General features: G+C 39.0%; 1 pseudogene; it reads right to left on the reverse strand.

The window, feature by feature from the left end:
* Positions 1 to 10433: 10433 nt before the first annotated feature.
* Positions 10434 to 19519, reverse strand: LOC117520079 (annotated as a pseudogene).
* Between the last annotated feature and the right edge of the window lie 4300 nt (positions 19520 to 23819).

Below are 23819 nucleotides of genomic sequence, written 5' to 3' on the forward strand. Positions count from 1 at the left end.
CAGTCTAGTCTTTTTTAAGCGATCATATCATTTGCATAGGTTTTGAACAATTAAGTGAAAGAGACTGAGCCTTGAATAAGGAAGACAGTTGGTCAAATTCTGAATAAAATCCACGGTGGAACTCGCTTGACAGTCAAACAGGACAAATTGTTATATTTAACTCCCTGAACTGTTTTGAGGTCATGGACATTCAGAGTTCACTTTCTTCGACTTGTGCAATCACTGAAAACGCTTTGGAAATGCTGCAACTAATTCCACAATGCCTCAAAAGAGATTACACTGGTCTCAGGAGATTTGTACTGCCACACATTGTTTTATTTTACCCTTGTTTAGAGATATGGCGGCGTCATTTGTTTTCTGTAAAGCACTTGGTGACAACAGTATTTGCAAAACTGCTTGAAATAAACCTGTCTTACATTTACAAAGCATTTATAATCTTATGGCTTTGTTACACAGACGAAACAGTTTAAACTAGAGTGTACACTGCAAGTTTTTTCTTCGAATAACAAAAAAATAAATAAAACTCAAGAATAACTCTACCAGTAGAACATGTGTTGTTATGTTAAATCACAGCTTCAAACCAACGTTTTCAGTCAGTTCATTCCAAGTGGAATCAGTGTTTTAACATTTCCAGTTTGATTTCAGTTTAAAATTAGCATTACAGATTAATAACATGTCATGTAAGAATGTGTAACATAACAACATATGTCATTTGGGTGTATAAAATAGACTGTGAGTAAAATATATCCGATAGCTATCACTAATGCTACGTGAACAAGCTAGGCTATGCTAGCCACATTGTTTAGCCTGGAGCTAGCTAACTATTTCCAACATTATTTCTCTTCACATGGTAGCCTGTGCATCAAACATTGATGTGGTTGGTGTTTAAGAGCATTTATAAAAAGGTACATAGCTCAAAATTTACCTCCTGTGAAAACAGGGAGACCACGACACATTTTACTCTAATTGTCTGCATTACATTTCTTTCATTCAAAGATAGACATGATGTTTCAAGGAAGACAGAATGTGAACTCAGCATCACGCTAATACAAGCAGAAAACATTAAAATGTATAATAATAATAATACAAAAATAAAGATAATTAGAACATTATTATCTGGTAATTTTTTCAGATAAACGCTTCTAATCAAGAACATTAAAAAATACAAAGTTTCTGGTTTTGTTTTGGTTCCTTTAGTGACATATCATTTGTTTCTGCTTTTCATTCCTTGAACCAGTTCGAATCCTTGTCTTAAAATTTAAAATGACTGAACACTGCAGATGTGAAATTACAATCTGCCACATAGTTTGTCGTGTACATAAATGATTCAGTAACTGTGGTGCTTAGAAACTGCAAAGAAACAGCCTGAAAATCCCCCACACATAATGTTTGCATTTATCAGTACCTGGAAAATAGATGGAACAAAATATTTTGAAGTGTCTTCATGAAAAACCTTTTGGATTGCTTTCAACTGTTACATTCATCACTTCTTGCAAAACCTTGGTGTGTCCACATGAGAACAATCTTTAAATTTGGTATAAACATATTTAAATCCAAGAATTTTTGAGGTAATTTTCTTTGATCTGCACTGTGCTACGCTCATATATGACTCATATTTAACGTGTAGGTATCTATGTTAAAGTTGTTGTGCCAGAAACACAATATTTCAGTTGCCCTGTACATCATCACATGAATAAATAATGGTGGAAAAGAGTTGGGATTTGTAATGTATAGTTTCATAAATCAAGAGGAGGGGGAAAAAAGTCACGTCTGCTTTTACAAATGGTACTAAAACATGAAAGTGAGTCAAAGTAAACGTAACACATAAGTCATCAGTAAAGAATGAAGTCATGTTAATTTTTTTTTTTTTTTTTTGCCAGATGTTGAAACATTAATATCGTGACTTTTTTTTTTTTTTTACCTCCATCGTGGAAAATGAAGTCCTTCAAATTGAATAATTCAGATGATCAAAGAGAACACACACACACACTTCAATGTACAGTAGATCAATGCCTGTATGTCACATAAAAATGTCAGTGTCATCTACACATATCATTTTTACTTTGCACTCATATAATGCATATTGAAGTATATATATATATGTATATATATATATATATATATATATATATATATATATGATTGGTGGTTGGCTCTCACTGCGGTATTGTATCACTTCCTGTTTCGGAGCACAGCGGTGTTTTGCTGTATCTGTTAGCTGTTTAATCTGCGCAGTTAGATTGATCTAGTTAACTAGATAACGATTTGTTTCACAGTGTAATCTTCATGTGCCTTAACTAAAGCACTCCCTCTGCTGAATCACCTCTAAATTATTTACACATTATTCACTTTGTGTGTTTTTAGGAATCCGCTAGCTTAGCACAGCTACTAGCTCTTAGCCGGTTTAGCATGGCGGCTTCTCCTGTCTCTCCCGCACTTTTCTGCTCTGGGTGTGAAATGTTTAGCCTCCTTTAGCAGTAATGGTACTTGTAATAAGTGTAGCTTATTCGTAGCTTTGGAGGCCAGGCTAGGCGAATTGGAGACTCAACTCCGCACCTTGGAAAATCCTACAGCTAGCCAGGCCCCTGTAGTCGGTGCGGACCAAGGTAGCTTAGCCGCCGTTAGTTCCCCTCCAGCAGATCCCGAGCAGCCGGGAAAGCAGGCCGACTGGGTGACTGTGAAGAGGAAGCGTAGTCCTAAACAGAAGCCCCGTGTACACTGCCAACCCGTTCACATCTCTAACCGTTTTTCCCCACTCGGCGACACACCCGCCGAGGAACAAACTCTGGTTATTGGCGACTCTGTTTTGAGAAATGTGAAGTTAGCGACACCAGCAACCATAGTCAATTGTCTTCAAGGGGCCAGAGCAGGCGACACTGAAGGAAATTTGAAACTGCTGGCTAAGGCTAAGCGTAAATTTGGTAAGATTGTAATTCACGTCGGCAGTAATGACACCCGGTTACACCAATCGGAGGTCACTAAAATTAATACTGAATCGGTGTGTAACTTTGCAAAAACAGTGTCGGACTCTGTAGTTTTCTCTGGGCCCCTCCCCAATCGGACAGGGAGTGACATGTTTAGCCGCATGTTCTCCTTGAATTGAAAATAATATAGCACCTTCAACTGCACCACAAACTAAAACAGTTAAATGTGGTCTATTAAACATTAGGTCTCTCTCTTCTAAGTCCCTGTTAGTAAATGGTATAATAATTGATCAACATATTGATTTATTCTGCCTTACAGAAACCTGGTTACAGCAGGATGAATATGTTAGTTTAAATGAGTCAACACCCCCGAGTCACACTAACTGCCAGAATGCTCGTAGCACGGGTCGAGGCGGAGGATTAGCAGCAATCTTCCATTCCAGCTTATTAATTAATCAAAAACCCAGACAGAGCTTTAATTCATTTGAAAGCTTGACTCTTAGTCTTGTCCATCCAAATTGGAAGTCCCAAAAACCAGTTTTATTTGTTGTTATCTATCGTCCACCTGGTCGTTACTGTGAGTTTCTCTGTGAATTTTCAGACCTTTTGTCTGACTTAGTGCTTAGCTCAGATAAGATAATTATAGTGGGCGATTTTAACATCCACACGGATGCTGAGAATGACAGCCTCAACACTGCATTTAATCTATTATTAGACTCAATTGGCTTTGCTCAAAATGTAAATGAGTCCACCCACCACTTTAATCATATCTTAGATCTTGTTCTGACTTATGGTATGGAAATTGAAGACTTAACAGTATTCCCTGAAAACTCCCTTCTGTCTGATCATTTCTTAATAACATTTACATTTACTCTGATGGACTACCCAGCAGTGGGGAATAAGTTTCATTACAGTAGAAGTCTTTCAGAAAGCGCTGTAACTAGGTTTAAGGATATGATTCCTTCTTTATGTTCTCCAATGCCATATACCAACACAGGGCAGAGTAGCTACCTAAACTCTGTGAGTGAGATAGATTATCTCGTCGATAGTTTTATATCCTCATTGAGGACAACTTTGGATGCTGTAGCTCCTTTGAAAAAGAGAGCTTTAAATCAGAAGTGCCTGACTCCGTGGTATAACTCACAAACTCGTAGCTTAAAGCAGATAACCCGTAAGTTGGAGAGGAAATGGCGTCTCACTAATTTAGAAGATCTTCAGTTAGCCTGGAAAAAGAGTCTGTTGCTCTATAAAAAAGCCCTCCGTAAAGCTAGGACATCTTACTACTCATCACTAATTGAAGAAAATAAGAACAACCCCAGGTTTCTTTTCAGCACTGTAGCCAGGCTGACAAAGAGTCAGAGCTCTATTGAGCCGAGTATTCCTTTAACTTTAACTAGTAATGACTTCATGACTTTCTTTGCTAATAACATTTTAACTATTAGAGAAAAAATTACTCATAACCATCCCAAAGACATATCGTTGTCTTTGGCTGCTTTCAGTGATGCCGGTATTTGGTTAGACTCTTTCTCTCCGATTGTTCTGTCTGAGTTATTTTCATTAGTTACTTCCTCCAAACCATCAACATGTCTCGTAGACCCCATTCCTACCAGGCTGCTCAAGGAAGCCCTACCATTAATTAATGCTTCTATCTTAAATATGATCAATCTATCTTTATTAGTTGGCTATGTACCACAGGCTTTTAAGGTGGCAGTAATTAAACCATTACTTAAAAAGCCATCACTTGACCCAGCTATCTTAGCTAATTATAGGCCAATCTCCAACCTTCCTTTTCTCTCAAAAATTCTTGAAAGGGTAGCTGTAAAACAGCTAACTGATCATTTGCAGAGGAATGATCTATTTGAAGAGTTTCAGTCAGGTTTCAGAATTCATCATAGTACAGAAACAGCATTAGTGAAGGTTACAAATGATCTTCTTATGGCCTCAGACAGTGGACTCATCTCTGTGCTTGTTCTGTTAGACCTCAGTGCTGCTTTTGATACTGTTGACCATAAAATTTTATTACAGAGATTAGAGCATGCCATAGGTGTTAAAGGCACTGCGCTGCGGTGGTTTGAATCATATTTATCTAATAGATTATAATTTGTTCATGTAAATGGGGAATCTTCTTCACAGACTAAGGTTAATTATGGAGTTCCACAAGGTTCTGTGCTAGGACCAATTTTATTCACTTTATACATGCTTCCCTTAGGCAGTATTATTAGACAGCATTGCTTAAATTTTCATTGTTACGCAGATGATACCCAGCTTTATCTATCCATGAAGCCAGAGGACACACACCAATTAGCTAAACTGCAGGATTGTCTTACAGACATAAAGACATGGATGACCTCTAATTTCCTGCTTTTAAACTCAGATAAAACTGAAGTTACCCTGACCTCTAGTAATACTGTGAGAAATCTTGGAGTCATTTTTGATCAGGATATGTCATTCAATGTGCATATTAAACAAATATGTAGGACTCCTTTTTTGCATTTGCGCAATATCTGTAAAATTAGAAAGGTCTTGTCTCAGAGTGATGCTGAAAAACTAATTCATGCATTTATTTCCTCTAGGCTGGACTATTGTAATTCATTATTATCAGGTTGTCCTAAAAGTTCCCTGAAAAGCCTTCAGTTAATTCAAAATGCTGCAGCTAGAGTACTGACAGGGACTAGAAGGAGAGAGCATATCTCACCCATATTGGCCTCTCTTCATTGGCTTCCTGTTAATTCTAGAATAGAATTTAAAATTCTTCTTCTTACTTATAAGGTTTTGAATAATCAGGTCCCATCTTATCTTAGGGACCTCATAGTACCATATCACCCCAATAGAGCGTTTCGCTCTCAGACTGCAGGCTTATTTGTAGTTCCTAGGGTTTGTAAGAGTAGAATGGGAGGCAGAGCCTTCAGCTTTCGGGCTCCTCCCCTGTGGAACCAGCTCCCAATTTGGATCAGGGAGACAGACACCCTCTCTACTTTTAAGATTAGGCTTAAAACTTTCCTTTTTGCTAAAGCTTATAGTTAGGGCTGGATCAGGTGACCCTGAACCATCCCTTAGTTATGCTGCTATAGACTTAGACTGCTGGGGGGTTCCCATGATGCACTGAGTTTTTTTCTTTGTTTCTCTTTTTGCTCTGTATGCACCACTCTGCATTTAATCATTAGTGATTGATCTCTGCTCCCCTCCACAGCATGTCTTTTTCCTGGTTCTCTCCCTCAGCCCCAACCAGTCCCAGCAGAAGACTGCCCCTCCCTGAGCCTGGTTCTGCTGGAGGTTTCTTCCTGTTAAAAGGGAGTTTTTCCTTCCCACTGTCGGCAAGTGCTTGCTCACAGGGGGTCGTTTTGACCGTTGGGGTTTTGCCTTACAATATAAAGTGCCTTGGGGCAACTGTTTGTTGTGATTTGGTATATATAAATAAAATTGATTTGATTTGATATATATATATATATACACACACACACACACACACACACACACACACACACACACACACACACACACACACACACACACACACACACACACACACACACACACACACACACACACTGTTGTGCTCAAAAGATTACATACCCTGGCAGAAGTTTTGGTTTTTGGTCTTAGCGTCATAGTGGATTAGAGCAGAGAAGAGAAGGATATTCTTTAACCAAAACATATCAAATCTAGGATTGTATCTGAGCTGTACCTTCTAGCAATTCGTAGCTTTCAGTGTGACATACATCCTTTAATGTACTGTATGTTGGTCTGTCTATTTTGTCAATCTTCAAGTAAAATCACTGTGACTGTGTCTGAACTCTATTAGGTTTTTATTCTATTTAGTAATAACTGTTATCGTTATGAATGCACAGACCTGAGTACTTAATTTCACTCTTTCATGTTTTACATGGTTATAATGACAATAAAGAAACCTTGATCTTTGCAAACATGCTTTACACGCAGCATAAAATATAAAGACTGTAATTAGTTTACTTTTGTCAAGAGGTATGACAACGACAACCTTCAGTGTAAAATTATGTTTTTAGCTTCATTGTAAATGGTCTGCATTTATATTGCGCTTTTCCATCTGCATCAGACACTCAACGCGCTTTACAATAACGCATCATATTCACCCCGATGTCAGGGTGCTGTCATACAAGGTACTCGCTACACACCAGGAGCAGCTAGCGGCCAAAGAGGCCTTAACGATTTCCGGTCTGGATGGGATTTGAACAAGCCCAACGCTTTAACCACTAGACTATGACCTCCCCATGGTAAGTACTAAGCAGCAGTTTTTTGGTAACAAGTAAATAAGATTCTAATGCTGAAACTGAGGCAGGGATCCACTGATTAATTGGTCAGCTCCAAATGTATTTGGACAATGAGAACTTCTATTGTTTTTTCAGTTGTCTGTCACTGCATTATGGAGTTGAAATTAATGGATGAATACACACTGCTCATTCTTCTGCTACCACAACCAAGATCAAGTGGCAGAAAAATTAATGAATGAATATGAGCTCAAAGTTCAGATTACCCACTTTTAATAGAGTTTCAAAGCACATCAGGTGAACTGTGTTGGATTTAAAGCAAGTGTATACTTTTACCTCACATTATTTAATTTACAATTAGCAGATATAAATCTCAAACTGTTTTTTCAATGTTGTATTTTGTAATCTGTTGGTCATCTGCTGAAAACGGTGTTCCAAGTTGCTGTTCATGAAAGAAGACTTCATTGCAATATGAAACAAAGCAGACATCACTGAGATGGAACAAGATTAATCTTGGCGAAATCAACTATCAGACATTTGTTAAAACAAGAAGGCGATCAAACAATGCACTGTGAGCACCAAAACAGATCAAGAACACCTTCCAGCAGACATCTATCAAAAGCCAACAATCAGGGACTTAGAGTAAATGCGGATGCTCACCAAAGCCAACATGGCAGATATGTCCCATATCAACTTGAACTAGAATATGATCACTTATTTGTCAAAATGTTATTTGCTGCTCTCCAAATATTTATTGATCTGTCTCACAAACACACATGCTAATATGAGAGATAAAGACAGACATAACTTCTTATATTCTTTTATTTATTCAATTTACAGTTATATCATTGGGTGCTTGTGATTCATTTGATGTATATTTAAATCACTTATATCACTAATACCATATTCTCTGGAGTATAAATCGCACCGTTTTCTGTATTATCAGCTCTTTATTTTGGGATTTTTGTGCATTGTTGTAATGCATGATTTATTATTAAACTTTGATTTTTTTTTTATTGGAGTTTATTTTGTTATTGTTAGTGTTTATTTTGTTTAGTGCTTTGATTCCTAGGAAAGTCCTACAGAAATACCCATTATGATTATTATTAATTGTTATTATTATTGTGATTTTTCGGTACATAAATCACACCAAAGTATAAGTCACAGGACCTCCCAAATGAGTTAAAAAAATGACTTACACTAGAAAATACAGTAATGCATTCAAAATTCATCAACTGAATTAACGTTATTAAACAATTGCTGTTGCTATTCATAAGAAAGTGGGGGCACATTTGTTTTTACAACCACTTTATTTCTGTGATGCTCAGCAACTGTTTTTGTTACCATGTGCCAGACACCTCCAGCTCACCCACAAACATTTTGACCTTTTATTAAGCTGTTGCAGCTCAGTTAGTTTCGTTAATAAAACTGATTTTTATTATTATTGTAAGGCCAGTTTGTGTACTTTTATGGCTTTAATTTCTGTAGATCCACTGATGAAGATAAAGAACCACACCACATTTTATCCAAATTCAAGTTTGCCTAAAACATTTACACAACATTGCATGTGCCAGTTTTAGGACAGCACCATACTGCAGACAGATTGTAGTTTAGATTTGTTGTGCTCTTTAAATCCATGACTCCCAGAATTCAGCATTCTGTGACGATTTCCACCACACTGACACTATGCATCCAACCTGCTGTGTGATAAACGACAAAGCACCAGAAGCGCTGCCTGCCCTTGTCAACTTTGTGTCGCTGCAAGGCTCCACATGTGAAACCTCAGCCAAAAGGAAAACAGAGCTTGTGATGTATGCTGACTGAATGAGTGACTGCTCCCAGGCCTGTCACCTCATCGCCATCACCACACAGCTTTGTGTTCAACTCAATGCAGACTTGCACATCCCAGCTGAACTCTGCAGCATAATATGTGCAGGCTACAAAAGGGAATTGCGCAACGCTGACAAATGAACCGTAAATCAACTCCTGTTGTGGCACCTGAGGCAGAAAAGATCATTACTGCTCAGCATCTGTCAGATCACGGTTTGGCCATCATGGCATCTTGTTGTGCATGCTGCCACCATGTGACAGACAACGCTCTTTGCAGAAGTCAGTTCCACGTTTTAGACTTGTGTCTGAACCATCTGGACACAAGCCTTTGGTCTTGATTGGATTTCTCCCTGTGACTTTTTAAGTCATCAGGCCTGAGGAAAATCAATAATCAACTTAGAAAATTGAACCTCCACCCACCTCACCTGGCAAAACCATCATCTACTCTAAAAGCCATTCTGCAGTTTATAAAGAGGATAGATCTGATATTGCATGTCAACCTTATCAGTTTTTGACAATTGAAATTCCCTCCTGCAAAAACAGTGCCTATGACCATGACAAACTCAAAAATAGCAAATCTGACTTGGTATAACTGAAGCTGACGTCCCTGAGAAAAAAGGAGAGAGATCCTCTGAACACTGACAGCCTTTGTTTGGTGCTTGTACAGCAGACAGTTGAAGTCACAGCCTCTGTGGTAGGAAACTTATCACGCGCACTGATTCTAAAAAGCATTTATCCCAGATTTGATTAAGAATTTCTCATAGGAATTCAAAGATATTATGAAGCTGTGTAAAATTGTTTTATGACAGCAGCATCTGACCTAACAATGCTCTTCTGTTCTTTCAGAGCTTTTTCCTTTGAATGTACAAAATTATGTAACCACCAAAACAAATATCAGCAAAATCCATTTTATTGTCCAAGTCAGCTGCATCACACTGACTTCATTTATGTCTACATTCTTGCTTGAAAACAGCTTCTATACAAAACAGCAGTTTAAACATTTAAATGTTCAAAGATCACAGAACAGTAAATATTTAAGCACTAACCCCCCCCCCCCCCCAGAAAAAAAAATTAGTTCACTGGTTCAGTGTATGTTTGTCTTGAAGTTAAAAGCTACAGTGTGTATGATTCAGTGCCCTCTAATGGACAGGTTGCAGATTGTATTATGCAGTCACTTATCACAAGTTTGCTTCCCTTCATAGTTTTGCTTCTTTAGTGATAGGGATTCATGCTACCTTGCCTTCTCTTGTGATACATCCCTAAATCCTACGCACTGCAGCTTTCAGTTATTTTGAAATGTGTACATTTAGTGCATTGACAACTGAACTATTTGTGTTTTGAGGAGATCAAACCAGACACTATATATGTAAACACTAATGTTTTCCTACATGACAGATGCTGTAGTGTTCGTGTGACAAAACTTTGCAAAATGGTAACTGAAAAGCAAAAGTACATTACAATTCAACATTAGCAGAGTTTCCATTACAGATTTGCGCAAAACAGATATTTTCAAAATGTCAACCAAACATTAACAGCATTTCCACTGAGTGATGGAATGTGACTGCTGGGTTTTGTTCTACCACAATAACAGTCATGCCAGCAAGGCTCTCGCAAGAACTGCAATTCCAACAGTCATGACGATGGAAGGGTAATCTCACTAAACTTAACCAGCTCTCCATCTCAGAGTCCAACAACACGTACCGCACTGTGTATTTTGCAATGTCATGAGGCTTTCTGTACATCATATTAAATATATATATGAAAATTTGTCACTTTTTCAAAATATGGCTTTTTCAAGTTGCCTGAAAACCACCTTAAATGAATGCAAAAACTGCGATATTTGAGTTTTTTTTCCCCCCAGAATTCCATTTCAAATTGCACAAATTAGAGTGTAATGGAAACCCACCTACTGTTCGATAACAGGTGGAACACTGGGAAAGTGGGCCTGGTTAGGTTGATGAAGCAAGGAAAAATGAAAACAAAAATTAAAATAAAAAGGCCGACGGCAACCACTCTGCTTTGTCAGGGACTACACAGCAGTTTGAGGTTTAAACCCAAAATGCAAACCAGATCTTCTTACTGCCTGCTTGGTAGACGATGCCAGGTTCAGTGCCGAAGCTCACAACAGGAGGCTGTGGTTCTATTCCCGTGTGTGTACATCCCCCTCTGATATAAATAGCTGATAAGGATGCCTATTCATGTTTGCCCTTTCCTTTAGGTGTGCCTTCATTCCAGGCTACATAAACAAACAACGCCAACACGACATGCACTGCAAGCACAGCAACGATGGCTGCATAGAAGTAGCTGTCGGAGCTTGACATCTTCATGGAACCTGGGAAAAGAAAAGTGGACAACTATTAACAGTGACAACACTGAAGTGTGTGCAGCTTCCCACTCTGACCACTTTTCATGCAAAAATAAAAATAATAGGGGTGCCTTCAAGTTTTTGGAAGTTACACTTAGATACGAACACACATCAACACCCTTTAATTGGAACACAAAACAAAACAAGAAAAATGTCATAGCTGGAGAAAAAGCAGATAAGTTATTCTTTGTTCATCTGAAAACACAGGCTTCTGTATGAACACTTCCTGAATCCCTGAATGCTGCACACTGATACGTTAATCATGTGCTTGTCTTAAAGCTCCACAAAGAAGATTGGTTTTATATTTGTCTTAGCAGGATTAGTTGAGACAGTATTTTATGAGACTGCTTGGAAATGCTGCTCATCATAAACAGAATGTTCTGTACAGGCTCAAAACTTTGATTGGATATCAGAGAACTTTCCCGGTGGCTGTACGTTTGTTTTGTGCTGTACTTGTTTGTAGCTTGCTGGTGGATGCCCAGTCAACATTTAAACTGCTTTCTCATATCGTAAGCAGAGAAACAGTCATGGCAGGTTTCCGTCTGCTGCGACAGATGATGTGAGGTCGTTTTTTTTCTCAATGATAACCACACGGACAATAATTTACTTCACCGAAATGTTTTGCACAGTGTTATATTACAACAGGAAACCTTGGCTCTGATGGCAGCTTAAAAAGTTCCTATCTGTTTAAAACCAGGCAACTTTCTGCACTTAAGTAATCCGTTTCTTGTTGTCCATTTTTTTTTCCCTTGTTAAAGACATCCATTTAGATGGAATTTTCCCATCAGCTTCTCACAGAAAACAACAGACATGTTGTCACTGACTGCCAACATGTGAAGGCAATATCTCATTGGTTAATCTTCTGTTCGGGGCCAGAAACTCTGCGCACTCGCAGTCATTGTTTGTCCACTCATTCCATCAACCCGGAAACCACTGAAATTGACACATTTAACAATTTTTGCTACTGGACAAATTATTAATTAAATCTATTCAGATCATTTTACTCAATCAGTCAGCGTGTGCCACAACTCTTGGACCGAAATTAATAAATAAATAAAACTTTCAAAAAACTGTCAGAATGAAAACTTGCAAGAGCATACATGACATTTATTGCAACTGGAAAAAGCACTTTTCATCGTTATCAAAATTACTTTAAAGTTTTTAACTGATATTTGTGAATCTTGCTAAATATTTGTTGTTACAAGAAGAACTTATAAAAGTTTGGTGATGATTCAGTTATTAATGTAAGAGATATTTATAACTTTACACCGAGACAGGACTAGGGATGGGTATTGATAAGATTTTATCAATATCGATGCCAATATCGATCCGATTCCTTATCGATACCTCTTGTGAATCTTCTGTGTACTAAAAGTAGGCTTTACAGGTTTTCTCTGTCAGCAACAGTTTACTGAGTCTTAAAGTAAATAAATGATATTGGTCACTGGATCCTTGATCTCTGGACATAAAGAGAAATAAACCAAATTTGTACTTTTTGTCAAAAGCATTTCCTTTCAGACATTTTGGCATGAAGGTCAAACCATACCTCTGAGCTGAACTCAGCCGGCTGCTGAACTTCAGTGCAGGACATCTCATTTTGGGAGGAGAAAAAAAAAAAAAAAAGTTCTGATCGATTGCAGCTTATCACTTGTATTACAACATTTGGAGAGAGGTGTCATTTGATTTAAATGGCGATTCGCTTTGATTAATTCCAACTGAACTATCTTTCTAACTTGAATCGGCAGAGAGCCGCACAGTGTTTGGAGCTGTGCAGACGGAACGGAGGGCAATTCTCGTTTCTTTCTCACAACAAGACAGGACTCCCTGTATGTGACTTTAATCTGCACAAAAGTAACTCACGATTGACATATTTAATGGCTATGAGAGGGGTTAAGAAGTGGATTTACAGCTTCTGAAAAGCAGTGAAGCAAAGAACCAACGAAGTAGCGGGTCGGAGTACTGCTTCATTGCTTCAAGCTTCAAAGCAGAGCCACGCTGCAAGCGGTTGATTATAGACCCGCTGCAGGGTCTGCAATCAACGCAGAGAAATCATCATTTTCCCGACAAACACCCTCAAAAACAACGGCCTCTCTGAAGGACTGATAAGGGAATCATTAAGCAAAAAAGGTTACTGATATCGGTGATCGAATTAGTTCCTAACCATTCTCGAAAAGAACCGGTTCCTGATACCCAACCCTAGACAGGACACTTTTAGTTCATTTTTGTGTACTATACAAAAAAATTGTTGCATTACTGTCAACCAACAAATGTGATGTTTACTGGATTTCACAGCTGAAGCGGTACATCTCTAAAAGTAATGAGTCAGCATGCACTAAATGATCTTGAATATTGCATAAAAGTCTGTCACACTGTCATGTTATTTCTATCAATGCACCAATTACACTCACTGCCTTACGCAATATTGTCACAACCATGGTTAGGTAGATTTCCTGAAACAAAGCCAGACATGTCAATCATCTTATTTACGTTGAATTGGGCGGTGTTTAGCCGTAAACTGCTGTACTGATAATATGCGATTCTCCTGAACATAGTGCTTCTGATTGGTCAATCTAGGGCACGATTGTGAGTCTATGTACCTTTACTTTTTTCCTATTTTTGTATGGCCAATATTACATTTTGAAGTGACAATCCAACACTTGCTTTGGTTCCAAAATATTTGCAATGTGTGGTAATGATTGTCATAAATATATTTTACACTTGAAACTAGAAGCACTCAGAGAGTGCAAACCTCCACCAAGGCCATAGGCAGTGGTGGGCACACTTCCGATAACAGATAATTATCAAAGATAATGTTTTCATTATTGGATTATCTTTTTAGATAAATTTAAAAACCATCATCGGACTAATTATCTTCCGATAAATTACCGTCCGATAACTTTTAGACCGATAACATACTAAACTAAGCTGAACAGTGAAAAATATTTTTAAAACTGTTAAAGCTGTTGAGACCTACCTGTTAAAAGTTTCCTAATAGGCATGTTGTTCTACTCTCTGCAAACAGAAACCATTCTATCGTCTGTAAGCAAAGGAGAACTGGTGACCAAAAAAAAAGTCATTTCCTTTAACACCATACTAATATAATCACAATGTCACCAAGTCATCCAGAGGCATACATGTTTAACTTATGGTTCAAATTTTAACCAATCATTTTAGACAAGTTATTTAAAATTATTGTCATGTCTGAAGTTTATAAAGTGAAAATATCAGATATATGTTTTCGTTTTAAAGTAATGTGCTAATTTTTAAGGTTTTGTGAGCACATGCTGTGCCAGGCAGCAATGCATTATGGGTAGCATAAGGTAATCTCAGACGTTCACGACAGGACAAATGCATTTCAGACACTCTGTTCAGGGTCCACAGATAACAGCATTAAACTCTAGTGCCTAAAACTCTCGTGAATATATTCTCTGGGTTTATAGACGTTAGTGTATTTGCATTTGTTAGATTCCACGCATCTTAAATGTAGCAGACACGGATTATCTGGAATTTTGTTTGACATTTTTTCAAGGCTGCTACTGCCATCTACTGGCCAGGAGTGTTCATGACAGTATTAAATGTCTGGGTACATGGCTGCTCTCAAAGTGTTGGTATTGTCCATTGTCCAGGCGCTTTTTGTGTGCATATATGTTAACTTTGTATTCTAAAACTACGGTTAGAAGTAATTCCGACTCCTTATCGGTCCACACGAACGAGGTTGGCGCCATGTTTTTAGTTTTTGTGGAAGTGACGACAAGAGAATAAGGCTCCTGATTGGATAGAATTTTAATCAGTACCGCCACCCAAAGGTTTGGCAGACTAATTACAACACATTTATACGGTTCGATGTGGATGGATTTTTTTTTTTTAAACGACGTAGTGTGGATGAAGTTTTTTCTCCAAACTGAAAGGGTAACATATTCGGTTTTACAAATACCCGACAACGTGTGTACATGGCCTTATGCCTGTGAAAGGCACTATATAAATAAATTTACTTACTTACTTACTTACTAATATTGAGTGCACGTTTTACAACATCATAAAAGTTTTAAAACATGCAATTGCGATGACACTTCCAGGGCTCCGTAAAAATGCCTGTTTTTACAAATAAAAATGGAATATTTTACAAAAGCATATTTATCTTTAAACCAACACACGACACACGTCACATTAACGTGTTGGTTTACATAATGGATTACTGAACCAATCACTGTTTAGCACTTTTACCCAGAATGCTTTGCGGTCTGTGTTTGTTACAAAATGTCAGAATTAGTGCCTTATTCAACATTAAAAGATATATGTTATATTTTAACTTTGTACAAATGACAGAATTGACATTAATGGAGTTATTCTATCAGTATTTTCAAAAAACCATAAGTTACTATGACTATTTTTCAAGACCTCCGCCTGACCGGCGTGTTGAAATTGATAGGGAGCTGGCCTTATGGCTGCTCTTGGTGTGCCTCTGTGGTAGGAGCGCTGTTGTAAACAAGAGCTTCCAGCAGGGGCAGAATGTTGAAAGAAAAATGATTATGATTAGTAAAGAGTTGATTCAGTGGGTGCTCTCAGGATTTTTCTGTGCTGCTTCCTGCAGAGGGCAGCATGGTCAAACATTCTTGCTTATTCTTTAGGTCTTTTATCGCTTTTGATGCTTTCAAAAGCGATCGTGTTAAAAGTCAATTTCAGTTCTTTAGTAACTGTAAATGTCCCATAGACAACACCGGAATTTATTGGTTATCGATTATCTGTAACTTATGATACATTTTTGGGTGGTTTATCTTTATCAAAGATAACTTTTCAGTTATCTTATCTGTTACCGAAGTTAATTTTTTGGTTATCTGTGCCCACCACTGGCCATAGGGTTACTGACCCTAAAGAGATTCCCTCCTTGGCACAGTGATCTATTCAACAATTCAGTGTTATAACCAAAACTATGATACATACACTTTTCTTTCCTTTATATTTGACATCCTTGACCATGAAAACATACCACTAGAACCTGGAATCACTTTTATGTCTTTATTAGTTCAAAAGTTATTGTATAAAAAATGATTTTTTGGTAATGGCGGTTTTCTTCTGGATCTAGCTCCATAACATTTGAAGCTACATCAAATCTGATGACACCTTACTGAATCAGTACAGATTCAGCTACAATTTGGTGTTAGTTGTGCATCTCTAGCTTCATTTGTCACCTCACAGTGACACATTTTCTATTTTCCCTGTATTTTTGCATATTCTGGACTTACGCATAGAGAGGGGTGGGCCTGGGCCCGCCCACTTGTCAGCCAGGCCCGCCCCATCCAATGAGAAGGCTGAGTCTACACTTGACTGTCACCTGTTGTTGCCTCATTGTATTCCTATGATATGGTATTGTATTAGCACTGAGCGACAATTAATAAATTTTGCCAAAAAAATCTTGTTCATCTTCTGTGATTTTTATTAATTCATTTTCAGAGTACAGTGCTCCCTCGCTATAACACGGTTCACCTTTTGTGGCCTCGCAGTTTCACGGATTTTTTTAGAGCAATTTTGCATGCTCCTTTTTTTTAAACGCGCATTGTGTTCTGCATCTTATCAGGCGGGCCGGTCGCGGCACCAGTCGGCATCACCGCGATTGCTTTCACTGCCTCCGATGCGCTTTCTGCGGGCTCAATAAACGCAGCAGCGGGCCACTCACACCGCCCTCCTGTCTGCTGTGCAGAATTGCACAAAATCTGGCAATAGGTCCAGAGACTACGCTTGCTGTTTTGATGCGGATGTTGACCACAGCCGCAGAGCTCCGTGGCCACCGAGAGAGGACTTGGGATTCTTTGTGGGTCCCGCATCTGTACCTCCGGAGGCAGTGAGCGAAGGGAAAGTTCTGCGTGTATCTGTTCATAATCTTCTCGCCCAGAAGAAAAAAAGAGAGTGTTTACACAAGAGAGAAAAGTGAGAAAATGTTAATGCCTGTTGAGAAAAGTGTATAAAGTGTGTAGTGAGGGGTTTTAACAGCCTTAAAACAACTCTAATAATTGCAAAAAATAGCCCTGACTACTTCGCGGATTTTGCTGTTTTCTACTGTTAGATGAATACAAACGTCCACCAGAACAACCATGTTGACTCAAAGACTGAATGCACTCTCCGTGCTTTCCCTTGAAAGAGAACTGACCGAATCGTTGGACTATGATGACGCGATAAGAGTTCAACAAAAAAAAAAACATCGTCTCCTGCTGTAGCATTAAAAGGATTCATCAAATGTACGTGTGAGACCACTAATTACTTTTTTCTTCTAAATAGGCCTAATTGTTAATATTATATTGCAACTGCCACAAATCATGTTGGTGTCCGTTCTGATGGTTTTTAATTTGGCCGCCGAGCCATGGTTTCCATTGTTTATCAATTTTATAATTTGACCGCTGAGCCAACCTGTTTTTATGTTGCGGATATATTTTGAATTTTTATTTTAAAGGACTTACATGACTAAGCATTGCGTTGCTGCTTGCATTGTCCATGGGGTGCTTGTGTCTGACACTTTGCATCTGTGTAACTGTGCACACAGCGTCTGTGCAGTTGGCTGAGATGTGTTCATCATTAAACTTGGAATTCATTTTTGAAACAATGCCTTATTTAAATACCTATGACGTTTTGGGTTTAGGCCCAGCCAAGTAGGCTACCAGACTTGCACTGAATGTGTGTGTGTGTGTGTGTGTGTGGCGCTGCACTGCAGCTTGCATTATCACAAAGAGTACTTGTGTCTGACGTGTGGCGTCTGTGTGCTCACTTTGCCAGTGCTGGTAGGCTAAGTGATAACGTTGTTTGCGATGTCCAACGAGGCAAACTTTTTCAAACGGTGTATTATAATACCTACACCTCACCTACAACCCCAAAGGTTGGGCCCGTCTGATTTTTTCTGGGCCCACCCGCTTTATGATTTCTGCCTACGCCCCTGATTCTGGATCACCAAATCCGGAATCCGGATCCGATCATCACCAAACTTTGTTGTTTGATAGAATAGTTGACTATGTTACACCCTAATTTTTTTAAGCCTTTCTGCCTTGTTTTTGTGGAGTTAGAAACTAGAATGTCAAAATTCCCCCTATCCCGCAATGGTGAAGAATCCTTTAAAAAATTCCTGGATCCGGATCGTGATCCAGATCACCAGTAAAATTTAATCACTTGTTCCTCTTGTCATTTCCAACCACTCCACAAAATTTCATCAAAATCTGTTCAAAACTTTTTGAGTTATCCTACTGACAAACAGACAAACAAACAAACTCGACCGAAAACATAACCTCCCTGGCGGAGGTAACAAAAAAAAAAAAAGAAGAGAAAATGCTTAGCATGACTGGGATTTGAACTCAAGTCCTTTGGCTCAGGAGCCTGATGTTCAATCATTTACACCACGTGTCTACTTAAGCAATAATTAACAAGGCTATGTATGTACAGAATTTTTTTTATTATGAATACAGATGCATGCAGATAACCACCTCTTTGAATAAACCTGCTGCTGACTTGGTTTACTCTTGTGGATATGACTACTGCTCCAGTAACAAACACCTTTTCATGAACAAAATGACAATGCAAAGGTGTGAAGCAGTGTCCTTTCACCTAAAAACTGAACCCCAGTCAACACTGACAAATTTACACTGCCCTGCAAATAAACCTTACCCTCAAACACGTAAGCCTTTGCTTGTAAAGTATAACCCGATGGGCAGCGTGACCATCAAGATTGTGAAAAACAGTAACGTCTTCAGGGCTGAAACCAAGGAGCTTTCATTCCTGCAGGAGAATCGGAGAGTCAGACAGGCAGCACAGAGAAATACCACATCAAGATGATACCGACCCTGGCGTGGCAATGTCCATGAGCTATTAATGCGGTGTGTGCTTCAGAATTACACAGCAAGCCACATAAAAGCCTTCTGTAAAGCCTGATTCGGGTTAGACACCGCAAGAGGATATTTCTGAGGACAAGGTCTGCAGCTGCACAAACACAGCCTCCGTAGCTAGCTAACAGCTAAGCTAGCTCACATTAGCCAACACTGTAAGTGGTCTCTCACCCTCTCGAATAAGGTGGGGCCGAACGCGGCGTCTGACGTCGTTCTGATAGGTCCGTCCATTACTGTAAAGCCGAATTAAATGTACAAATGTATTTCAACCTCTCAGCTTTAACAATGTTAAGCTGTATCCGTGTTATTTTGTATTGTTGAAACCGAAGGCTTCTTCTTCCGCGCTTACGGACTTGTCACATGACTTGTGTTTCGTCTGCGTAATCTCGCGAGACTAATCATACAGTCCCACACTGCTCATCGTGGCAGTCTCGTTGGAACGATATCTCTGCTATTTTGGCATTGTGGGATAGCTCGCTGGACTACTTTTGCCTGACCCAGCACGAATTTGCTGGATGAGTGTCAGTATTGACATTTAGGCGTAAAAACACACGAAATACACACGTTCTTGAACCAAATATACTCCTGATGTTTTTGGTACCCATGAAAACGCACTGTCATCGCAGGTCTGGGAACTACTTTTTGTATCAAGCACGTCGGCCGCGGGCGCGTACTAATACAGAATATACAGAAACTGTATATCGTTGTTCGGCAAAAACGAGAGTGTCCACTGCCTGAGCTGGTGGCGCGCGTGAGAGTACGAGTCAAACGTAGAATCCAGATTTACCCACGATGCTTTAAACCTTAAAAAAAAAAAAAAACAAGAAATTTAAAACATATTTCAGGGAAATACATTTTGAGTAAAAGAAAAAAAAAAAGGTATTTCTTGCAGGTCTTTTGTTGCTTGCTAATGGAGGATTTAAAGTAAAAGTGACAGTAAAAATGTACTTATTAGCTATTGATACGTATTCCAAAATTTGTCACATTTTTACCAGCCTTAAATTGTTGGAAACTTGCTCAGAAAGACAGTTTCACCCCATACTGTATATGAGTATAGAATAAAATGATCTATTACACACACAAAAATGTCTACACCGTGGTGACTGTTAGAAAGTTATTTGTAACATCGTACATCGTGTGGATTTATGGCAAAAGGTTTTTCAACATATTTCTTATTAATGTCAATCTAAACAAAGATAGTGAGCAGTGAGGGTAAATGGACTGCATTTATATAGCGTTTTTCCATCTGCATCAGACTGCTTTACACATCAATGCATCACATTCACCATGATGTGAGGGTGCTGCCATGCAAGGCGCCCACTACACACTGGGAGCAACTACGGGATTAAGGACCTTGCCCAAGGACCCTTAGTGATTTTCCGGTCAGGCTGGGATTTGAATTGAGTGTTGTCTGGTCTCAAGCTCTTAACCACTAGACCATCACATTCCCTGTGAGGGTAACAATTTATGGTAAAAGTAGACACGTGAATTATGAGTTCAAGATAATTCACTGCAAAGTGTTACTGTAGTTAGTAAATTGGTCATCATTTCACTAACAACTGGTTTGTGAGCAAGCTCACAAAATTATATCCCCAGTGCAGCCAATTTAGTTGCAGTGGTAGTGAATTTTGTGGTCAAATACCTTTTGAGGTCTGAATTTGAAAAGGCCAATAGGTCTGTTTACACATGTAATTGTGAAATATGATGTATTACAAAACAACAAACCCAGACATCCAATCCTTGCCTCTTCAAGACAATGAGCAGGAATTGTTTTGCTTCATGCACTTTGCTGCGATGTGTGGCGCTTCGCTCGTAATATTAGCAAGTTATGTCCTGAATATGATTTTAAAATCAACAAGCACGTCATTCAAGCTACACTTTGAACATACTTCGAGGGGATAACTTGCCGAAGACATGGCAGAAAGCACAAGAAAACATGCAGAAACTGTCCTTTAGGGCCCCTTCACACATACAGTTGTGCTCAAAAGTTTACATACCCAGGCAGAATTTTTGCTTTTTTTGGCTATATATAAAATGTGTGTGTGTGTGTGTGTGTGTGTGTGTGTGTGTGTGTGTGTGTGTGTGTGTGTGTGTGTGTGTGTGTGTGTGTGTGTGTGTGTGTGTGTGTGTGGTGTGTGGTGTATTGGGGGGATTTTAGTCAGTCCAGTCATCTTTTGGACCAAAATCATATAAAAAAAAAAATAAATAAATAAAAGGGTGGCGTGATCCTCTTCCCTTAACTGACTTGTCTTTTAAAACTTGCCTTGTTGCTAATTGACTGCAAGATCTATATTTTATATAAGATATATTTTACCTGAATAGTTCCCAACGCATGGGATACGTGGGTTATATCTTGATCTTTCAGCCTAACCAGTTGTTTGCAAACCTTTGCAGCAATAACAGCGCGGCACCAATGAAGCATTTTCATTTTGAGAGCAGCGTGACTTTGTGAGCGATAATCAGGGCAGCTACAAAATGTAAGGCTCAGTAAAATATTCAGATTAATTGATCAAAGCCTTTAAACTTATTTGTGATGTTTGATATTGTTGATTCCCAGCAGAATATTGGAGTTTATAATACCTGTGAACGGAGCGTTGGCTGCAGAGCAAAAAGACCGGAAATGAAGAACCCCAAGTCCTCTCACACATGTGCGGCACAACCTCAGCCCCCGAGATCAGAAGTTGGCATTCCATCTCTCTACTTCTATGTTGTTATCGAGCATGTACATGCACATCCACCACATTCTGGCATGATGGCAAACATTTTTTATTGTTTGATTCAGTTTCTTCTGACACCTCTCCTGGCAGCTGCTCTCTCTGTAGCTGGCACAAGATATGCTCCTCACTCAGTCACTCTCTCCATACTTTGTTACCAGTTATGCAATACTGAATGCGGCAAGTGTGTAATTCATTTTATTTGATTTTTCTCAGTGATATCATGCCTGGTAATGTTGTGTGAGATGCTTTAGCATTCACAGGTCACATCTGTAAGAGTGCTAACCTGATGTTTACCATATTTTCTGGATTATATGTCAAACTAGATTACATGTCGCACCAATCAAAAAATGAATCTTAAAGAGGAAAACATACACAAGTTAGACCAGAGTATAGGCTAAGTCATAACTTTTTTTCTGTATGTGGAATACACTTTAACAAGGCAAGTTTAATAATGGACAGGAACTCAGTGGAGCACATGTGCACACCACAGTTTGTGTTGTTCCTTAATATAAGAACTGTTAAACTCAAAAAAAAAAAAAAAAAGCAAAATGGACAAATAAATGTTTGGACAAAAGAAACTATCAGATGGACACAGATGGAGAAGTGAATAGTGGATTTATACAGGAAGCCCTCAGCTTGTAGTGTGTTAAATTTCAAAAATAAATGATGGACAAATGATGCATGAAGGCAATGATGCAGTTTGGACAAAAGAAATCATCAGATGATTACATTCATCTGATGACTGCTGGTCCACATCACTGGAAACACTGTTTAAAAGTCCATTTTTTATGCATTGTTGCAGTGTACTTTATGATCTGCATTTAATGGGCCTCATTCACGAACTGTTCTTAAGAACAATCTGTTCCTGCTTACTACGTTTTTACAGCAATTGTGGTATTCATGAATGCTTTCCTATCCAGGATTTGTTCTTAGGTAAGAACAAATCCTACAACACTCAGGAGTACTCTTACACACATTTCAGTGCTAACATGTTGTCGGTTGTGTTGTCTGCTTAAGTGACTGTCATTAAAATACAATATTGCAGTGATATGCCCGTGATATCTCGGTTCATTATTATATGTTACGAGGGCTGTCAATAAAGTATAGGTCCTTTTTATTTTTTTTCAAAAACTATATGGATTTCATTCATATGTTTTTACGTCAGACATGCTTGAACCCTCGTGCGCATGCGTGAGTTTTTCCACGCCTGTCGGTGACGTCATTCGCCTGTGAGCACTCCTTGTGGGAGGAGTCGTCCAGCCCCTTGTCGGAATTCCTTTGTCTGAGAAGTTGCTGAGAGACTGGCGCTTTGTTGATCAAAATTTTTTCTAAACCCGTGAGGCACATCGAAGTGGACACGGTTCGAAAAATTAAGCTGGTTTTCAGTGAAAATTTTAACGGCTGATGAGAGATTTTGAGGTGATACTGTCGCTTTAAGGACTTCCCACAGAGCGGGACGTCGCGCAGCGTTCCCAGGCGCCGTCGTCAGCCTGTTTCAAGCTGAAAACCTCCACATTTCAGGCTTTATTGATCCAGGACGTCGTGAGAGAACAGAGAAGTTTCAGAAGAAGTCGGTTTCAGCATTTTATCCAGATATTCCACTGTTAAAGGAGATTTTTTTAATGAAAGACGTGCGGACGGGTCCGCGCTTCGGGACGTAGCCGGCGCGGTGCGGCGGCACAGGAAAAACACCTCCGTGTTGATAACCATTTGTAAAATCCAGGTGGCTTTTGATGGCTTTCAGTGGAGTCAGTATATGATAAATTGTTTAACAGCTGGACATGTTCCAACTTGTCCTTAAGGCTTCCAACAGAGGTGTTTTTCCTGTGGCGGAGCGTCGCGGCAGCTGCGAGCCGACGCTGCAATCCGCCCGCACG

This window comes from Thalassophryne amazonica, chromosome 11 (genome assembly GCF_902500255.1).
Source record: "Thalassophryne amazonica chromosome 11, fThaAma1.1, whole genome shotgun sequence".
Lineage (NCBI taxonomy): Eukaryota > Metazoa > Chordata > Actinopteri > Batrachoidiformes > Batrachoididae > Thalassophryne > Thalassophryne amazonica.